Here is an 8,113-nt window from a genome sequence, read left to right on the forward strand (position 1 = left end):
GCGGGGGGCATTCACCTCTGTGCTCTCAGACACACGCAGGCAGGACTTTCCATGTACGTCTATTTTTGTAACTTTTTTGAGGAATTTTAGCCTCATATGTAGCACTGAACTTTGTAAGGTATGTTTTTTAAAATATGTTGTTACTGATTTCAGAGAGGAAGGGAGAGGGAGAGAGAGAGAGAGATCCGTGATGAGGGAGAATCATTGGTCGGCTGCCTCCTGCACGCCCCTCACTGGGGATCAAGCCCGCAGCCTGGGCACGTGCCCTGACGGGGAACGGAACGCCGGCTGGGCACCCAAGCCTTTTAGTCACCAGCGTGTTCTCACCACGTAACCCGGACTAAGACCTCACAGCCGTGGCCGGGTGGCTCAGTGGGTTAGAGTGCCAACCCAATACACCAGGGTTTCGCGTTTGATCCCAGGTCAGGACACATGAGAATCCACCGTGAATGCAAAAACAAGTGGAACAGCAAATAGCCATCTCTCTTGTGGGGCAGCTAAAGACAGCGGGCACTCCTGCTGCCTGCGCGGCCCGCCCTCTGGCCACCGCGCCACCTTCGCTTCTAGGGCGAGAGAAAACCTCAGCTCACCAGTCACCTTCGGAGGGCAGGCGTCAGGAGGACTGCCTGAGCCGTCGGATGGCTTTTATCGAAACGAGGGTCCGTGCTTTCAGAGACTTGTTGTATGTCCTTTTCACAAACTGTATCTGGGGTCAAAATAAGCGATGTGCGCGTGGCTTCTCTCTTCCCGCGGCAGGCACGGTGCACAGGCTGCCCTCTCTGAAGGCCTTCGAGTCCCCACCCTATCGCCTGGCGGTACATTTACATGCATTTAATTTTGTTTTTTATATAGAAGACCTCCCACCTAATTTGGCTGCAAAATAATCTTGCTGTGTAATAATAGAATCTCCGACAAACACGGAGACCCTGTCGGGTGGAGGTGACAGTGTAACTGAGTAGCTGGACAGAGCAGCCACTTCCTTCTGAACCAAGCAGTCACCCTCCAGCGCGCAGACACGGTACGTTTCTAACCTTGTGAGTGTGGAGAGAGGGAAGCAGTATTTGTACACGTGGGACGCAGGCCTCCCGGGCTGTGGTTTACACGTGGGATCAGGACTCACGGACTGTGTGTCGAGTGTTTAGCAATCAGGTGTACACCATTCGTTGTCTCTATGCATAAGTACCTATACCAATAATACTGTATTCCTGGCTAACAATGTTGATATTCGTTATTGATCCTATCTGACCTCCTGTAGATGTTCTTTCCTGATGACTTTTTAAAGTTCATTAATAAACTTTATTTTTAGAGCATTGTCGGGTTGAAACACTGCAAAACGGGGCAGAACGTAGGAAGTTCCCAACCCCCCCTCCCCCAAAAAAGCAGACCAAGTGCTAAAAGTCCATAGCAAAATATAATGTCATAGGCATAAAGGATTCAAGAAATGAGAAGTGAGCTGCCTGCTTTTGTCTATACTGGGAGTTAAAAGAAAAAAATATCCAGTGACCCTCCCTCCCTATCGCCGCCCACACCCCAGCGGCCTGGTCGCAGCTGAATGCCTGGAGGTTCCATGTGGGAGTGGGATCAGGATGGGGTCCCTCAGTGGGGGTCCCTCAGTGGGGGTCCCTCCAGGTGCCGTGCTGTGGGCGGTGCACTCTGATGCCAGCGCTTGATTCTACGGTCATTTCACGCCTGTGCACACCTCCTGAAAGCTCTCCTCAGATTCCCTTCGAGTTTCTCCGGCTCCGCGGAGCCCAGAGGGGTTCTGTGGCCACAGGTCTGCTTCCTGAGACCCCAAGCGAGCAGAGTGTTGGTGAGATCCCACCGGATTCAGCTCAGGGTGACTAATGCCCGCGGCCCTGGGCCTTGCTCCCAGATCCACACTAAAATATGAAGAATTCCATTGGATCCATAAAAGAAGTTAAACACCTTATAAGCATATCAGCGGGCAGATCATGGAAAATGCAAATGACTCATCACACTTAGAACCTATGTGTTCGACCGCACTCACCATCGAGAAGAGGCCAGTGAACCTGAGCGAGAACCCCTCTCCCCACACGTTCGGGGGGAGTAGGCAGAGTCACAGACTGTATGACAATCAAACGGTTAAACACGTGTGCCCCTGACATGGCAGTTCCCCTGGGACACATCACCTAATGAGACATTGTCAGTGACCGAACCTGTCTCCCCTTACATTTATTTGTCGAAGCCCAAACCCCCATGTGATGGTGTTAGGAGGTGAGGCTTTGGAGGAATTGGGGTTCCATGAGCTCCTGAGCTGGGACCCCAGGGGGGGTTAGAGTCCTTATAAGAAGAGGAAGAGAGCAGAGCCCCTCTCTCCCACGGGGAGGACACAGAAAGAGGGCAGCCCCCTGCAGCCGGACGAGAGCTCTCGCCAGGACCCGGCCGAGCTGGGCCCGGGGCTCGGAGTTCAGCCCCACGTCCGTGGGAAATGAGTGCTGCTGGGTAAGCCACCGGTCCATACCGCTTTGTCTTCGCAGCCTGAGCTGACTAAGCCAATACTCCGACACCTAGACAGATGCCTAGGAGTGAGAATGGTCACCGAACCATTATCTGTAATACAGAAACAAAGGGGAAATGTTTCGTGTTCATGCAAAGGGAAATTACTGCTTCAAATATATTTTTTTATTGATTTCAGAGAGGAAGGGAGAGGGAGAGAGAGCTAGAAACATCAATGAGAGAAAATCATTGATCGGCTGCCTCCCACACGCCCCCTACTGGGAATCAAGCCCGCAACTTGGGCCTGTACCCTGATCGGGAATCGAACCGTGACCTCTTGGTTCATAGCTCAAAGCTCAACCACCAAGCCATGCCGGCCAGGCCAAAGGGAAATTATTAAATAAGTTTTGAAGCATCACAATATGGAACTCGGTGCCGTTGTTAGAGAGGAGGGGAGAAATCCATGAGCGATATTACGGAGATATGTCCCCATCGTGTTGTTTTAAATAAAATCAAGCCAGTTGCTGAATAACATGGTTGTTTAAAAAAAAGCCTACATGTGTGTATACCCATGTATACACACACACACAGATACCACCAGACAATGGCCTGGAGCTGGCCCTGCTAGCTCACCATGCTGGAGACCTGTGGAGAGAGGCAGTGGAGCGTGAGGTGACAACGTGGCCAGGAGGGAATCTTTCCTTTTATTCGTGTCCTTTTGACTTTCCATGCCGTTTGGGTTTTTAGAAAAGCAGGCATTACTTTGGTGATTATACTGGGCATCAATGTCATGGCTGTCAGTGCGTGGCTCTCCCTCTGCTCCCACCCAGCAAAGCATTTGGCCACGTCCTGTTTCTTTTCCTCTTGCTCCTTTGGAGAAAGTGCCGGTGGCAGGAGGCTGTGGTCAGGCCCCCTGGGTGGCGGGAGGATGTGGTGGGCGGGGACGTTCGGGGCTGAGTGGACAGGTTCTTGGGTGACGGACACGCGGGCCTAGGATAACAGAGCCCTCTGAGGGAGACCATCGTCGTCAACTCATGCCGTGAGAAAACACTGCCGACTGCATGGCTACAACAGACACTGACTTCCCACAGCCCTGGGGCGGCGAGCTCCAAGGTCATGGTGCGGCTGCCTCGGGGTCTGGGAGGCCCTCCTGCTGGAGCAGAGAGCCACCTCCCGGCGTGTCCGCCTCACACGATGGAGAGGCACAGTGAGGGCTTTCCGGTGTCGCTTCTCCTGAAGGCACTGATCCCACCGCCAGGGCCCCACCCTCCTGGCCTCACCCCACTCTGATTCCCTCCCAAAGCCCACATCCATCTCCAACACCATTGTGTGGGGAGTAGGGCTTCGATATCTGAGGGGAGGGGCACACGTATTCAGAAAGGCTTCTTTACTCTAAGATGCGAGAGTCAGGGACCCCACCGTGCAGCGAGCTCCAACTAGTGCTTGGAATTTCTCTCTAGATCTTGGTTCTTTAAAGGAGGTATCGGTCCAAGTCTTGGCCACCCTATATAACAAAAGGCCAGCGCCCATAACGGCAGAACGACCAGAATGACCGGTCGACCAGTCGCTATGAACTGCATTGACCACCTCTTGGTCCCTCCCCTCCACTTTGCATGTGCCCTGTTGTGTACCCTTGCAAGGCGCTCGCTCTCTCTCGCTCTCTCTCGCTCTCTCTCTCTCTCTCTCTCCCTCTCTCTCTCTTTCTCTCTATTCCCCTCTCCCTCTCCTCCCCCCCTTCCCCTCTCTCCCTCTCTCCCTCTCTCTCTACCACAGGAAATTGCTTTGTCAAATGGTAGGACATTTCAATTTAAGTGGCTACTGTCCAATTGCCAGAACAACATGCGGGACCCATTCCTTCACGTCCCTGCCAATTCTCCATGCTCTCAACTCTGACAACTTGTGTTCATTTCATGGAGCTAAATGGCTGCTTGTGCTGGCTTTGGCTTTCTTTGTTTGGGGTTTGGCATTTTCCTCATCAAAATGGGCATCCTTTTCATTTTTATATGCACCTGTAAAATATGCTTATTGTACAGAAAACACGGCCGCATGGGTAAATGTGAGATCAGGCATGAAGCGTGTTTGTTTCCCATGTTTTACTCCCCATCCCAATCCCGTTTGACCTTTTTCTGCCGGGACGGCTGCCTCCTCTGTGTTGACCTACAGACGTTCACTCTGTACCTGGGACGCTGGTTCCCAATCTCCTCATCATATACATTAGCTCCTGTAAATGCTATCATCAGGGAAACGCAATTCTAACATTTTTTATATTAAGTGCATTTTCCATGGTATTTGCTCAGGGCATCTGGCTTAGAAGGCCCCTCCCCTGAGGACGCAGCGGTGTTTGCCGCGTTCTCTGCCTCGGGCACTTCACGCTCATCTTTTTACGCTCAGAGCCTCTGTGCTGGGCCACACACCCTGCTGTGGGGGTGGCTCCTGTCCCTGGCTGGCGCCCCATCGACCCTTCCACGCCTCATCCCCTCCCGCTGGGTCCTCAGCCCTCACTCCATCTGCTCGCAGCCGCCCCCCCGGCCTCCTCCCGCTCCCACCTCCCAGCTCTCAGATCCCCAGGGCCCCAGTTCTCAGCTTGCCAGTCCTGCCTCACCACCCACGGAGCCTGAGACCGGGGACCAGCCCTGGGCCCTGCCGGAAGGAGCCCCGTGGGACTCCCGGACAACCTGGAATCGCTTCTCCAGTGTTTCTGGCAGAGCCGAGGCAGGAGGGGGAGCGGGAGGGGCCGGCCACCCTGGCAGCCTCTGTCCCAGCCTGGACAGCCGTCCCGGAGGGCTCGCGGGCACTGCTGGCTGCCGGGGAGGTGGTCAGCCACCTCCACCCTAACGACCAAGCCCACATCCGACCCTCTTCCTCCCGGGGCCAGAGCACAGCTCCCTCCCACCCGAGGACTGTGGGCTCCAGTGGGCTGCACACCCCTGCGGAGCCTGGCAAGCTTTCTTTATATATATATTTTTTATTGATTTCAGAGAGGAAGGGAGAGAAGAGAGAGATAGAAACATCCATGATGAGAGAGAATCATGGATCAGCTGCCTCCAGCTCACCCCCTACTGGGGATGGAGCCCACAACCCGGGCCTGTGCCCTGACCGGAAACCTAACCGTGACCTGCTGGTTCAGAGGTTGACGCTCTAACTGCTGAGCCGCACCAGCCTGGCTGCTTTGCCATTTTTGACGGCACATCTTGAGGAAGCAGACGCTTGAACACGCAAGCACAGCGTTCTGTCCATTTGGAGTAAATATTTCGTAGCCACCACATGCCCGGCCTGGTCCCTACCTTGGGGGCAGCCACGCGCCGAGCGGGGACCCCGCCTGGAGGGTGCAGGGACTCTGCATCACGCTCCCAGCTCGCGGACAAACACACGGTCAGGAGGAGACGGCCACTCGGGTCCAGTTTGGGGACATGAAGGTCGGGCACTGAGATCCCGGTGGACAGTGGTAACAGGGGGTCAGCACCGGGAGCCGCGGAGGAGACCCACGGGAGCCGCCTCCGCCCTCCCGCCTTCTCCCCGTTCTGCCAGGAGAGGAGGCTGGAGCGGAGGGCAGTGCAGTTGGGTGAGGATTTTTTAAAAATGACTCAAATGAGGCTCTCTGCCCCGACTCTGCAGCCCCCTCCCTGGAGTCACCCTACTCTCCTCGGGAAGGCTAGCTCTGGTGTGACGCAAGTCCAGCCTATGACAGAGGATTATAACTACGTCTTTAGGGATGTGCCCCAAACTGCGAAGTTCAGCGACTCCCCAAACCCTTCCAAAAGCACTGCACACAATGAAGGAGCAAGTGGGGAACATGCCCAAGCCTGACACCACATTCCGGGTCAGCACAAGCCTTTCCGACTCTCTGTACTACACTACCCTAACCTTAGAACTAGCCTCAAGCCTAACAATACCCTTAATCTAAGCGTATCCCTAAACTAACACTATCCCTAGACCTAAACCTAACATTAACCTTAACGTAACCCTAGCCCTAAAACTAACCCTAACCCTAACCCTAACCCTAACCCTAGCCCTAGCCCTAACCCTAACCCTCACACTATCCCTAACCCTAACCCTAAGCCTAGCCCTAACCCTAACCCTAACCCTAGCCCGAACCCTAACCCTAACCCTAATCCTAACCCTACCCCTAACCCTAGTCCTAGCCCTAGCCCTAACCCTAACCCTAGCCCTAACCCTAACCCTAACCCTAGCCCGAACCCTAACCCTAACCCTAATCCTAACCCTACCCCTAACCCTAGTCCTAGCCCTAGCCCTAACCCTAACCCTAGCCCTAACCCTAACCCTAACCCTAGCCCGAACCCTAACCCTAACCCTAATCCTAACCCTACCCCTAACCCTAGTCCTAGCCCTAGCCCTAACCCTAACCCTAGCCCTAACCCTAACCCTAACCCTAGCCCGAACCCTAACCCTAACCCTAATCCTAACCCTACCCCTAACCCTAGTCCTAGCCCTAGCCCTAACCCTAACCCTAGCCCTAACCCTAACCCTAACCCTAGCCCGAACCCTAACCCTAACCCTAATCCTAACCCTACCCCTAACCCTAGTCCTAGCCCTAGCCCTAACCCTAACCCTAGCCCTAACCCTAACCCTAACCCTAGCCCGAACCCTAACCCTAACCCTAATCCTAACCCTACCCCTAACCCTAGTCCTAGCCCTAGCCCTAACCCTAACCCTAGCCCTAACCCTAACCCTAACCCTAGCCCGAACCCTAACCCTAACCCTAATCCTAACCCTAACCCTAACCCTAGTCCTAGCCCTAGCCCTAACCCTAACCCTAGCCCTAACCCTAACCCTAACCCTAGCCCTAGCCCTCACCCTAACCCTCACCCTAACCCTAACCCTACCCCTAACCCTAGCCCTCCCCCACAGCCTCACTGACCTCTTCCAGAGCCACACTCCCACCGACTGCTGCTTGTGTCCCTGTCCCAGGGCCCCTCGTGTCACCGTACTGACACAACACGGATTGTGTGACAATGGAGAGAAAGAGACAGTCCTGTGAATGGAGCCTCCGTGGGGGGAAAGGTCGGGAAGAGCCAGAACACCAGGCTCCTCGCACTGTTGACAGCGGAGGCGTGGCTCCAGTCGGAGTTTGCCGAGACTCGCATCTCCGAATCTCAGAAAACCGGAAGAGGAAAATCTTGAAGAACCAGACCCTCTTCGGTCTGGTTTTACCATCAAGTGACGGCAACGCCGCCTCCTTTCAGAACCGGACCCAAGTTTAGGGGAAGGGAGGAGGACCGGGCAAGCGGCCGCTCCCCGTCCCGCTAAGATTGCAAAAGCAGGAGGCCGCCCGCACCGTCCAAGATCCTGGCCAGGGCTCCCCGGAGATTCCAATTGGCTGAGGCTCGGAACTCGGGGCAGCGGGCAGTCAGGCTCCCGACCCACGCCCACCCGGAGGCGAGGAGCGCCTGCCCGGGCCCAGAGCCACGTCCGGGCTGGGTCCGAGGGTGAGAAGATGGCAAAGCATTTCCTGCCCCCGCTGCTGTGGTCCAAGTTCGATGGGGAGTGACTGCTAGTAAAAGGCCCAGCAACCAACCAGCTCCTCTCGACACATGTGATCAGCTTCCTGAAGAGCAGGAGCGGGAAGAGAATTGAGTATTTTCTCCCCCTACAGCCCTGCCTTTGCGTGCCCCCTATACTTGGTCTCCTTTGCTCC

This window comes from Myotis davidii, unplaced genomic scaffold, assembly GCF_000327345.1.
Source record: "Myotis davidii unplaced genomic scaffold, ASM32734v1 scaffold573, whole genome shotgun sequence".
In the NCBI taxonomy this organism is placed as follows: domain Eukaryota; kingdom Metazoa; phylum Chordata; class Mammalia; order Chiroptera; family Vespertilionidae; genus Myotis; species Myotis davidii.